The sequence below is a fragment of the Bombina bombina genome, chromosome 1 (assembly GCF_027579735.1).
Source record: "Bombina bombina isolate aBomBom1 chromosome 1, aBomBom1.pri, whole genome shotgun sequence".
In the NCBI taxonomy this organism is placed as follows: Eukaryota; Metazoa; Chordata; class Amphibia; order Anura; family Bombinatoridae; genus Bombina; species Bombina bombina.
This window is the reverse complement of record NC_069499.1, coordinates 691,260,439-691,273,854: the sequence shown is the minus strand read 5'-3', so window position 1 is coordinate 691,273,854 and position 13,416 is coordinate 691,260,439.

Sequence of the window (13,416 nt, the reverse complement as noted above, 5' to 3'; positions counted from 1 at the left end):
GCCTTAAAAAACAGCGTTGAGAGGTCCCAACGTTGCTTTTTTCCTAACGCTGGTATTACGAGTCTTGCAGGTACAGGTGTACCGCTCACTTTTTTGGTCAGACTCGAAAATACAGCAAATCCACTAACGTCAATTGCATATCCTATATTTTCAATGGGATTTGCCTAACGCCGGTATTATGAGTCTTCCAAAAAGTGAGCGGTACAGCCTCTCCTGTCAAGACTGATACCGCATTTAAAAGTCAGTAGTTATGGGCTAACGCCGTACTATAAAGCTCTTAACTAAAGTGCTAAAAAGTACACTAACACCCATAAACTACCTATTAACCCCTAAACCGAGCCCCCCCCCCCACATCGCAAACACTAAAATAACCTTTTTAACCACTAATCTGCCAAACCGGACATCGCCGCCACTATAATAAATATATTAACCCCTAAACCGCCGCCCTCCCGCATTGCAAACACTAGTTAAATTTTATTAACCCCTAATCTGCTGTCCCTAACATCCCCGACACCTACCTACATTTAAAAACCCCTAATCTGCCGCCCACAACGTCGCCGCAACTATATTAAATGTATTCACCCCTAAATCTAAGTCTAACCCTAACCCCCCTAATATAATTTAAATAAATTGAAATAAAATTACTACAATTCACTAAATAATTCCTATTTAAAACTAAATACTTACCTATAAAATAAACCATAAGCTAGCTACAATATAACTAACAGTTACATTGTATCTATCTTAGGGTTTATTTTTATTTTACAGGCAAGTTTGTATTTATTTTAACTAGGTACAATAGTTATTAAATAGTTATTAACTATTTAATAACTACCTAGTTAAAATAAATTCAAATTTACCTGTAAAATAAATCCTAACCTAAGTTACAATTATACCTAACAATACACTATAATTAAATTAATTACCTAAACTAAATACAATTAAATACAATTTAAATAAATTATCTAAAGTACGAAAATAATAAAATAATGACAAGTTTTTTAAACTAATTACACCTACTCTAATCCTTCTAATAAAATAAAAAAGCCCCCCAAAATAATAAATAGCCCTACCCTATACTAAATTACAAATAGAATTTAAAAGGGCCTTTTGCGGGGCATTGCCCCAAAGTAATCAACTCTTTTACCTGTAAAAAAAAGTACAATACCCCCCAACATTAAAACCCACCACCCACACACCCAACCCTACTCTAAAACCCACCCAATACCCCCTTAATAAAACCTAACACTAACCCCTTGAAGATCACCCTACCTTGAGAAGTCTTCACCCAACCGGGCTGAAGTCCTCAACAAAGCTGGGCAAAGTGGTCCTCCAGATGGGCAGAAGTCTTCATCAAAGCCAGGAAGAAGAGGTCCTCCAGACGGGCAGAAGTCTTCATCCAGGCGGCATCTTCTATCTTCATCCATCCGGCACGGAGCAGCTCCATCTCCAAGACATCCGTTGCGGAGCATCCTCTTACAACAAAGTCCAACTGAAGAATGAAGGTTCCTTTAAATGATGCCATCCAAGATGGAGTCCCTTGAATTCCAATTGGCTGATAGAATTCTATCAGCCAATCGGAATTAAGGTAGAAAAAATCCTATTGGCTGATTGGATCAGCCAATAGGATTGAACTTCAATTTTTTCTACCTTAATTCCGATTGGCTGATAGAATTCTATTAGCCAATCGGAATTCAAGAGACGCCATCTTGGATGATGTCATTTAAAGGAACCTTTATTCTTCAGTTGGACTTCATTTAAAGAGGATTCTCTGCGTCGGATGTCTTGAAGATGGAGCTGCTCCGTGCCAGATGGATGAAGATAGAAGATGCCGCCTGGATGAAGACTTCTGCCCGTCTGGAGGACCACTTCGCCCGTCTTTGTTGAGGACTTCGGCCCAGTTGGGTGAAGACTTCTCAAGGTAGGGTGATCTTCAAGGGGTTAGTGTTAGGTTTTATTAAGGGGGTATTGGGTGGGTTTTAGAGTAGGGTTGAGTGTGTGGGTGGTGGGTTTTAATGTTGGGGGGGTATTGTACTTTTTTTTACAGGTAAAAAAGCTGATTACTTTGGGGCAATGCCCCGCAAAAGTCCCTTTTAAAGGCTATTTGTAATTTAGCATAGGGTAGGGCTTTTTATTATTTTGGGGGGCTTTTTTATTTTATTAGGGGGATTAGAGTAGGTGTAATTAGTTTAAAAAACTTGTAATTATTTTATTATTTTCTGTAATTTAGTGTTTGTTTTTTTTGTACTTTAGATAATTTATTTAAATTGTATTTAATTGTATTAAAGGGACATTAAACCCACATTTTTTCTTTTGTGATTTAGAAAGAGTATGTAATTTTAAACAACTTTCTAATTTACTTCTATTATCTAATTTGCCTAATTCTCTTGACATGCTTTGCGGAAAAGCATATCTAGATAGGCTCAGTAGCTGCTGATTGGTTGTTGCACATAGATGCCTCGTGTGATTGGCTCCCCCATGTGCATTGCTATTTCTTCAATAAAGGATATCTAAAGAATGAAGCAAATTAGATAATAGAAGTAAATTGGAATGTTGTTTAAAATTGTATTCTCTACTTGAATCATGAAAGAAAATGTTTGGATTTAGTGTCCATTTAAGTTTAGGTAATTAATTTAATTATAGTGTAGTTTTAGGTGAAATCGTAACTTAGGTTAGGATTTATTTTACAGGTAAATTTGAATTTATTTTAACTAGGTAGCTATTAAATAGTTAATAACTATTTAATAACTATTGTACCTAGTTAAAATAAATACAAAGTTGCCTGTAAAATAAAAATAAACCCTAAGCTAGCTACAATGTAACTATTAGTTATATTGTAGCTACTATAGGGTTTATTTCATAGGTAAGTATTTAGTTTTAAATAGGAATTATTTAGTTAATGATAGTAATATTTATTTAGATATATTTAAGTTAGGGGGGTTAGGGTTAATAACTTTATTATAGTGGTGGCGACGTTGGGGGTGGCAGATTAGGGGTTAATAAGTGTAGGTAGGTGGCGGCGACATTGGGGGCGGCAGATTAGGGGTTAATAAATAAAATGAAGGTGTCGGCGATGTTGGGGGCAGCAGATTAGGGGTTAATAAGTATAATGTAGGTGGCAGCGGTATCCGGAGTGGCAGATTAGGGGTTAATAATATTATTCAGGTGTCGGCGATGTCGGGGGCAACGGATTAGGGGTTAATAAGTGTAATATTAGGGGTATTTAGACTCGGGGTTCATGTTAGGGTGTTAGGTGTAGACATAAAATGTATTTCCCCATAGGAATCAATGGGGCTGCGTTAGGAGCTTTACGCTGCTTTTTTGCAGGTGTTAGGTTTTTTCAAGCCGGCTCTGCCCCATTGATTCCTATGGGGAAATCGTGCACGAGCACGTTTTGCTAGCTCACCGCTAGCGTAAGCAGCGCTGGTATTGAGGTGAGATGAGGAGCAAAATTTTGCTCTCCGCTCACTTTTCTGCGGCTAATGCTGGGTTTCTAAAAACCCGTAATACCAGCATTGTCTGTAGGTGAGCGGTGAGGGAAAACTGCTTGTTAGCACCGCACACCATTACCGACAAAACTCGTAATCTAGATGAGTATTTGCTAAGTAATATGTATTATAAATAAGTGTATCTTTGTTTTGTTTCTCTTTAGAGGTGAGCACAAGTAAGGAGTGCAGACGTTAATGTTAATTAGATAATGTGAGGTCGGGTTACCATAGCCACCTACATGAAAAGAGCGACTTCACGCAATGCAAAAAATATTTCAATTTTAACCTGGTACTAAAATGGAGCCTATGGCTCCATTTTTTATTCCTCAATGAAAACTAGCCCTTTGTTGGGGGCAACATAGCACCATAAAATGTACCAAGTTTACAGATGATTGTCATTTTATGACATCTGCTACCTAATGGGGCATGTGACCAAATTTAAAAATGGGTAAGCCCACTTTCATGTGAGGGTTTCTGTGTGTATTTGTGTTGTATCCTGTATTTAGGGGATAGGGGTTACCCCTCTAAAATGGGGACTCAAACCTGACTGTCTTTTATGGAGGAGATGGGCTCTAAAAGTTGCCACTCTCCCTCTTTATACAATGTACTTGTGTGTACTTGGAAAGGCGATAAATTAAAGTTGAAAATTATAGACGGTTTGACCACTCATTTAAAAAGAGGAATATTCTATATTTCACATGAGGGATCTCTTGCCCCTCTTATTACATTATAGGAGGAGATAGGTGCCCCTTTGATTTAATTAGAATTGTACTGGAGTAAGTGACAGAAGATGACAAACACTTATAATAATAGTATGTATATTAAAAAACCTCTGCCATATACTTTCATTATTATTTTTTTCTCCTTTTGCTGTAATTTCCTTCTGAACATGTGAGCTTTTCAGTTCCAGTTATAAATGGAAGTGCAGAACACTGGCCATTGGCTGCACACTCTAGTGACCTATTTATAACTGTCCCTAATTGGCCCCAGCAGCGAAGGTAACCTAAGTTACAACATGGCAGCTCCCATTGTTTTATAGACACTATGAGGTCGATTTAACAAGCAGCAAATGCTGCTTTCGACCCGATCATTTCTGGCCCGCCAGAAACAGAAGTTAAGAAGAACCGCTGCTTCTTAAATTATGAAATCAGGATGATTGACACCCTCTGCTAGCAGCCGATTGGCCACCTGGCAGCATTGCATAAGCATTTCACTAGAAATGCTTGTGCAATGATAAATGCCGACAATATTTTTCAATATTTAAACAGCTAATGAAACTTTAAAAAATATATCTACATGTTATTCTCAGACTTATCATTTCTTTGAATGCATCATTCTATCTAGCATTTATCTAGTGTTTAATGTCCCTTTAAGGTCCCTTAGAAACCTTGTGTCTATTCCATCTGGACCTAGAGTTTTATTTACCTTGATATTATCCAGTTTATTCCTGATATCATCTAGAGATAAACCAGCTATATGTATGGGCTTGTATGTTCTAGAATGTGTCAATGTTTCTCCCATAGGTACCTCTCTTGTGTATGCTGAAGAAAAAAAAGGTTTAGCGCCTCATCCTTCCCCAGTCACTGTTAATCACACTACCCTTCTCACATTTTAATATACCTATATTTTCTTTCTTAGCTTTTTAGCCATTTATATACCTAAAAAGCATTTAGAGTTTGTCTTAGAATCTTTTGCAATTAGTCTTTCATTTTCACTTTTTGGCTAATCTGATTGCTCTTTCACCATTAAATAAATTAGTGGATTCTCTCTCTTTTTTTTTTTTTACCAGGAATGAACTGCCATTAGCTCATTCTGTTTTACTGGGCTAGCACATGGCACTGGTCATCTTAGAAGGTACTACCTTGGAAGTCCTCGCTTTAAACTTACTTCCTAACTCCCTGAAGTGATTTATTAAGCCACTACATCTCCTTCTAACTCTAAGTCAGAATGGAGCGCTATATATGGTTCCTGCTCGTGCGTTAACTATGCTAGAATTAAGCTTTTTGCACACGTTAGGTAGTGCTCCTATTACAAATTGAAAGTAAAAAGTTTTTGCTCACATGCTAACCCGACACCCCCAAAAAGCTGAAGTTAGAATATCACGACTGCATTAACGTATTCCCCCATAGACTTCAATGCAATGTGAAAGGGGGGGGGGACTAACATCCTACTCGCACGCAAACCAGATTGCACTAACCTAACTTGAAAATATGAATATTTTAAATCTTTAGTACTTAGTAAAGCACCCTTTTGCTTTTATGACCTGCTGCAAATGAGATTAAGACACCAGTTTCTAGCAGCGTTCCTTAGGAATCTTAGCCCATTTCTCATGAGCAATGACCTCAAGTTCGGTAATATTCTTGGGTTTGAATGCTGCAACCACCTTCTTCAAATCCCACCAGAGATTTCCTTTGGCGTTTAAGTCAGGTGACTTTGATGGTCACTGTGGAATCTTCCAGGACTTCTTCTGCAACCAAGCCTTGGTGGAATTTGAGGTATGCTTGGGATCATTCTCCTGTTGGAAGGTCCAATGACGCCCAAGTTTCAGCTTCCTCACAGACGACATGATGTTTTCTCCTAGAATTTCTTTATACTTCAATTAATCCATCTGGCCTTCCACATGCTGCAGGTTTCCAGTGACAGAGGATTTGAAAAGCAGCCCCAGAGCATCACTGAGCCACCACCATGCTTAGCTGTAGGCAGAGTATTCTTTTCAGTGTATGCTTCATTGTTCTTCCTCTAGACATATCGCTGAATCATCGGGCCAAAAAGTTCCAGTTTCGTTTCATCGCTCCACAGAACAAAATCCCAAAACTTGCTGTGACGTATTTATATAATGTTGTGCATATTGGACTTTATATGATTTTGAGCATATTAGACTTTTCTTGTGCTTTTGGTCAGTAGTGGTGTATACGTCTTGGAGTTCTGGCATGGAAACCTTCTATGTTTAGTATGTGCCTTACTGTGCAAACTGAAAACTCAGTGCCTGTTGCCATCAAGTCTTGCTGCAGGTCTTTTGCAGTCCCTCGAAGGTTTTTCTCAACCTGTCTTCTCAGAAATCTGGTTGCAGCTTCCTTTTTCTGACCCATCCAGGTAGAGTAACCACTTTTCCTTTAACTTTTAACTTGCAAACTATGCTTCCAACGTTGTCACTAGAAACATTTAGTGCCTTCGCTATCTTTTGATATCCTGTTCCTTGTTTGTGAAGGGCAATGATCTCTTCTCTTAACTTTTTGGACCATTCTTTTGACTTAGCCATATTTCTAACATGCAGTCAAACGTGACACTCAACAAACCCTTAGCCAGTTCAGGTATTTCATGTGTTCTAGCTCAAGTACACCTGCTGAAACTAATGAAGCCCTTGATTAGTTGCATCAGGTGAGCTTGAGACAACATCTATTTTGCATATTTGTGCTGTTGTGAGGGATTCTATTCAGGGGGTTGAATAATATGAAAGACTGCAGAATTCATTAAAAGCTGCATTTTCAGTTAAATTTGGGGAAATCACTTGAAGCATTCGTTGTGTTGAGCTATTTCAATTGCGTTTGTTTGATTTGTTCCTTGCAAACATCTGAATTTTAACAATAAACCCGATTTGCAATGGGGGTTGAATAATTTTGACAGTTAACCAGAACTCTGTGGTCATGGTAATCATTCCAGCATAATCACCACTGTGCTCACGCGTTTTCATTTACTTTCAACTTGTAATATGAGCGCTCCTTTTGACGCATGCAAACAGCCGTGGTAAATCCAATATCGCTCACGCAAAACAGTTAGAACGCCACTTGTGATCTGGCCCTCTGTCATTAGTACCAATAGTCTTGAAGTTTAATGACAAACATTAGGACATATGTGTGAATACAGTTTATGGCCAGGTTCATATTAGTAATGTTAACTTTGAGCTAAAGTGTTAGAATTTACAGCTGATGTAAAGGGAAGAAATCACTGACTTGCAAGCAGATCAGAAGAGGAGTGACAGTCCCAATATCACCCCTATAAAATCAAACATGACCTTTTCCAGTTCAGTAGGGTTACCAACAGATGTGTATAACAATGTTGGTGGATGTTTCCAAAACAGTAAAAACACCTTACACAGTTCTTTAGCCTCTACAGATTCTGCTTCTCTTTTCATCCACACTGGAGTAGGCAGAAACTGTATGCCAATCTGTAATACACGTAAGTAGAAGCGTCACACAGAAGACAAGATCTAAGCGTAGTAAATGGTAATAAAAACGTTTTTCATTTAATATAGCCAAAATCACACTCACAAGATAAACCTTGTAAGAAGCCGAAGTAAACTCATAAAAGCACGAAATACAAGAGTAATGGTACCGGTTTACACAGATCTTCCTCTTGCTTGGAACCTTGCTTCACCTGTGAATCTTCTTGCTTATCTTTTAAGATATGCCATTAGAGCCACAGGGGTAGGTATTCTCTGTATGGGGAGTCAATTTCACAGTACCAATAAAAGAGTCTAAAAATCTTAAAAGTGTTTATATAAAAAGCATTCAATGTATAAAAAATCTGTATGTAAAAAGAAATGTAGTTAGTGGGCGTGGCTTGGTCTGATGCGTTTTCCAGTTAACACCCTCTTCATCAGAGGCTCATGTAAAAGGAGGTTTGCTTCATTATCGCATCCTGTTTAAATACGTTTCTGTTTTTTAACTACATGAAAATTTCATAAGGTGTTAAGTGTGGCCCTTCCCCGAACTTCATTTAATGTTCAGCAAGGTGTCATATATATATATATATATATATATATATATATATATGTATATGTATATAGTGTATATATATATCAGTTTATTAGTTTTTCAAATCTTCCACTTTCTCCTGTAACAAGACATTTTAGGACCTTGAGTGTTCTAATGTGAAGAAGCTTATGTTCCTTTCCTCAAGATCCAGTATTCTTTGTTCAGCTTGTGACAATCAGCCAGACAATTTCCTAATATCACTTGACAGGGCATCCATCCTAAACTGAAGATGTTGAATTTTTGGTAGAAACAATGCTGTCCGTTGTTTTACTAAATGATGTTTCTCAATGGGTGTCTATTAAAACCAAAGTTGGCTCTGCATGAATTTCCACTGTACTTTGATCTACTATTTATCTGTTTCGGTTTAGAAGCCATGATACCTTTTGAAGCAACTGATCACAGCTGATAAATTATTTATGCACTTTCATAAGTGTAATTAAGATGAGTATACTGTAGAAATAATGGATTTATTAATCCCATGTAATAATATATATTCACTCTCTCACTCCATAGAGCATTAATTGTATATGTTGCCAGGAGTCTTACATTAATAAAACAGTATGCCATTTACTCTATGAACTGAGTCTATCAAAGAAATTATGTTACACAAAGGGTCCTCTGTAGTATTCCAGAGAACAAAAAAAGAAATGATTGAACAGTTTAAATAAAACAGCCAGAGAATATCATGTGATCAGCGCATCAACCTGTGAGAGTCCTGTGCAATTAACAGAAAACATATGGATGATTTTGAAAGTATCTTAAATCACTTTTCCTACAAACATATCTCAGGTTGCAAGTCACTGAGTTGTCACTCCTTGTTTAATACCTAGGTTGCCACATTAAAGTGTCTCAAAAAGTCCATGACCTTGTCAGCATTAACTTCTAGAAGCCACAAAGGGGCCATTTTGGGCTAGATTACAAGTGGAGTATTAATTAAACTGTTAGTGGGTTACTTTGCAATGGGGGTTTAGGGGTCAATAATATAGTGGGTTACTTTGCGATGGGTGTGTGGCAGTTAAGGGTTAAAAGTGTAGTGGGTTACTTAGCGATTGGGTTGTGGCAGTTTAGTGGTTAATAGTGTAGCGGGTTACTTTGTGATAGGGGTGTGGCATTTTAAGGGTTAATAGTGTAGTGGGTTACTTTGCGATATGTGGGTTGTGGCAGTTTAGGGGTTAATAGTGTAGTGGGTTACTTTGCCATGAGGGTGTGGTGTTTTAGTGGTTAATAGTGTAGTGGGTTACTTTGCAATGGGATTCTTGCAGTTTAGGGGTTAATAGTGTAGTTTAGTGCAACTGTTTCCAGCAGCCAAACTATTTTTAAACATTAAATCTGATTGTGTTTGAGCAATCGTATTTAATTTCGACTTGTAATACGAGTGTACATTGCCGCACAAAGCTGCCCATAGAAAATATGGGGATCGTAAATTACCGCACATTTGCAGTAATATAAACAGTGTGCCACTTGTAATATGACTTTGTGCGCAAAAAACACTGCGATCTCGCAATCACATTTACGCTCCACGTGCTAATGATAGTTCTCCAGACGTAATCTGGACCTTTATTTGCAAATGTTATGTTTTGCAAAGTGCAAGAAACAATAAACTGCCTGTTACGCTAAAGTTACTATTGGTGCATCTGTCACTTCCCCTGTTCTCCTTGGATTTACAGGGTGCAAATGTAATAGAAACTGAATTCCTAGAATAGCAATTTCAATATTACACCCTCTTTCCTACACTCATATCACTTTAAGACAGTGGTTGAAAACTGGTTGTGATTCCCTCATGCTGAAATCTCTCCAACCTGTTTTCAAGCTCTGCAGGTCACCCTATCATGAACCAGGAGCAGTAGCATGGGGCAAAGTTGTCAAGATAATATTCTCATTAGCAACAGAGCTCAGTTTCAGTACTATTGATGTGAAAGCCCACCGACCAGAAGTCTTTTATACTTAGATGTTTAGATAATATATTTTTCTTCATGTTTTTAAACAATACATTTATATAATTTATAATTTTACTATAATTTACTTTATAAATGAAACATTCATATTCATAAGTACATTTTAAGAGAGAGCAGACAATTCAGAAACTCTTCTAGCTGAAGAGATAGCCAAAAGAAACAACACTTTCCAAGAAAGTAGTTTAATATCCAAAGAATGCATAGGCTCAAAAGGAGGAGCCTGCAAAACCTTCAAAACCAAATTAAGACTCCAAGGAGGAGAGATTGATTTAAGAACAGGCTTGATACGAACCAAAGCCTGAACAAAACAGTGAATATCAGGAAGACTAGCAATCTTTCTATGAAATAAAACAGAAAGAGCAGAGATTTGTCCTTTCAAGGTACTTGCAGACAAACCTTTATCCAAACCAACCTGAAGAAACTGTAAAATTCTTGGAATCCTAAAAGAATGCCAAGAGAATTTATGAGAAAAACACCATGAAACATAGGTTTTTCCAAACCTGATAATAAATCTTCCTTGAAACAGACTTACGAGCCTGTAGCATAGTATTAATCACTGGGTCAGAGAAACCTCTACGACTAAGTACTAAGCGTTCAATTTCCATACCTTCAAATTTAGCGATTTGAGATCCTGATGGAAAAACGGCCCTTGAGACAGAAGGTCTGACCTTAAAGGAAGCGGCCAAGACTGGCAACTGGACATCTGGACAAGATCTGCATAACAAAACCTGTGAGGCCATGCTGATGCTATCAGAAACACATGTGATTGTTCCAATATGATCTTGGAGATCACCCTTGGAAGAAGAACTAGAGGTGGAAAAATGTAAGCAGGTTGGTAAAACTAAGGATCTGCTAACGCATCCACCATCTCTGCCTGAGGATACTTGGACCTGGAAAGGTACCTGGGAAGCTTCTTGTTTAGATGGGAAGCAATCAGATCTATTTCGGGAGACCCCACATCTGTACAATCTGACAAAATACATCTGGATGGAGAGACCACTCCCTTGGATGTAAAGACAGACGACTGAGATAATCCGCTTCCCAATTGTCTACACCTGGGATATGTATCGCAGAAATTAGACAGGAGTTGGATTCCACCCAAGAAAGTATACAAGATACTTCTTTCATCGCTAAAGGACTGCGGGTCCCCCCTTGATGATTGACATATGCCACAGTTGTGATATTGTCTGTCTGAAAACGAATGAATGATTATCTCTTTAATAGAGGCCAAGCCTGAAGAGCCCTGAAAATAGCACGGAGTTCTAAAATATTGATTGGTAACCTCGCCTATTGAGGATTCCAAACTCCTTGTACTGTCAGTGACCCCCAGACACCTCCCCAACCTGTGAGACTTGCCTCTGTTGAAATCACAGTCCGACGACTCAAGGTAGGGAGATCTTCAGGGGGTTAGTGTTAGTTTTTTTTAAGGGGGGTTTGGGTGGGTTAGAGTAGGGGTATGTGGGTGGTGGGTTTTAATGTTGGGGGGGTTGTATTTTTTTTTACATGCAAAAGAACTGATTACTTTGGGGCATTCCCCGCAAAAGGCCCTTTTAAGGGCTGGTAAGGTAATAGAGCTGTTAACTTTTGTAATTTAGAATAGGGTAGGGCATTTTTTTATTTTGGAGGACTTTGTTATTTTATTAGGGGGTTTAGATTAGGTGTAATTAGATTAAAAATCTTGTAATATTTTTTTATTTTTTGTAACTTAGTTTTTTTTATTTTTTGTACTTAGTAGTTTATTTAATTGTATTTAATTGTATGTATTTATAGTTAATTAATTTAATTTATTTAATGAAAGTGTAGTGTAAGGTTTAATTGTAACTTAGGTTAGGATTTATTTTACAGGTAAATTTGTATTTCTTTTAGCTAGGTAGTTATTAAATAGTTAATAACTATTTAATAACTATTCTACCTAGTTAAAATAAATACAGTTACCTGTAAAATAAATATAAATCCTAAAATAGCTACAATGTAATTATTAATTACAGTGTAGCTATCTTAGGCCTAGATTTGGAGTTTGGCGGTAGCCGTGAAAACCAGTGTTAGAGGCTCCTAATGCTGGTTTTAGGCTACCGCCGGTATTTGGAGTCAGTCAAAAAAGGGTCTAACGCTCACTTTTCAGCCGCGACTTTTCCATACCGCAGATCCACTTACAACAATTGCGTATCCTTCTAACTCCGGTATTTAGAGTCGTGGCTGAAGCGAGCGTTAGAATTCTAACGACAAAACTCCAGCCGCAGAAAAAAGTCAGTAGTTAAGAGCTTTCTGGGCTAACACCGGTTCATAAAGCTCTTAACTACTGTGCCCTAAAGTACACTAACACCCATAAACTACCTATGTACCCCTAAACCGAGGCCCCCCCACATCGCCGACACTCGATTACATTTTTTTAACCCCTAATCTGCCGACCGCCACCTATGTTATCCTTATGTACCCCTAATCTGCTGCCCCTAACACCGCCAACCCCTATATTATATTTATTAACCCCTAATCTGCCCCCACAACGTCGCCTCCACCTGCCTACACTTATTAACCCCTAATCTGCTGAGCGGACCGCACCGCTATTATAATAAAGTTATTAACCCCTAATCCGCCTCACTAACTCTATAATAAATAGTATTAACCCCTAATCTGCCCTCCCTAACATCGCCGACACCTAACTTCAAACATTAACCCCTAATATGCTGACCAGAGCTCACCGCTATTCTAATAAATGTATTAACCCCTAAAGCTAAGTCTAACCCTAACACTAACACCCCCCTAACTTAAATATAATTTAAATCTAACGAAATAAATTAACTCTTATTAAATAAATTATTCCTATTTAAAGCTAAATACTTACCTGTAAAATAAATCCTAATATAGCTACAATATAAATTATAATTATATTATAGCTATTTTAGGATTTATATTTATTTTACAGGTAACTTTGTATTTATTTTAACCAGGTACAATAGCTAAAATAGTTAAAATAATTACAAAATTACCTGTAAAATAAATCCTAACCTAAGTTACAATTAAACCTAACACTACACTATCAATAAATTAATTGGTTTCAGGGTTTCTTAGGACTCCCTGTAGAGGTGCGCTCACGGAAGGTTGTAACAAATAATATCAAATAAACAGTCCAATCGATTCCAAAAAATGGCAGCTCTTCCAATTGTTTGTGGTACGATGAGCGGATCTAGATTGAAAGTAAGAAGGCGCCAGACATAGGGT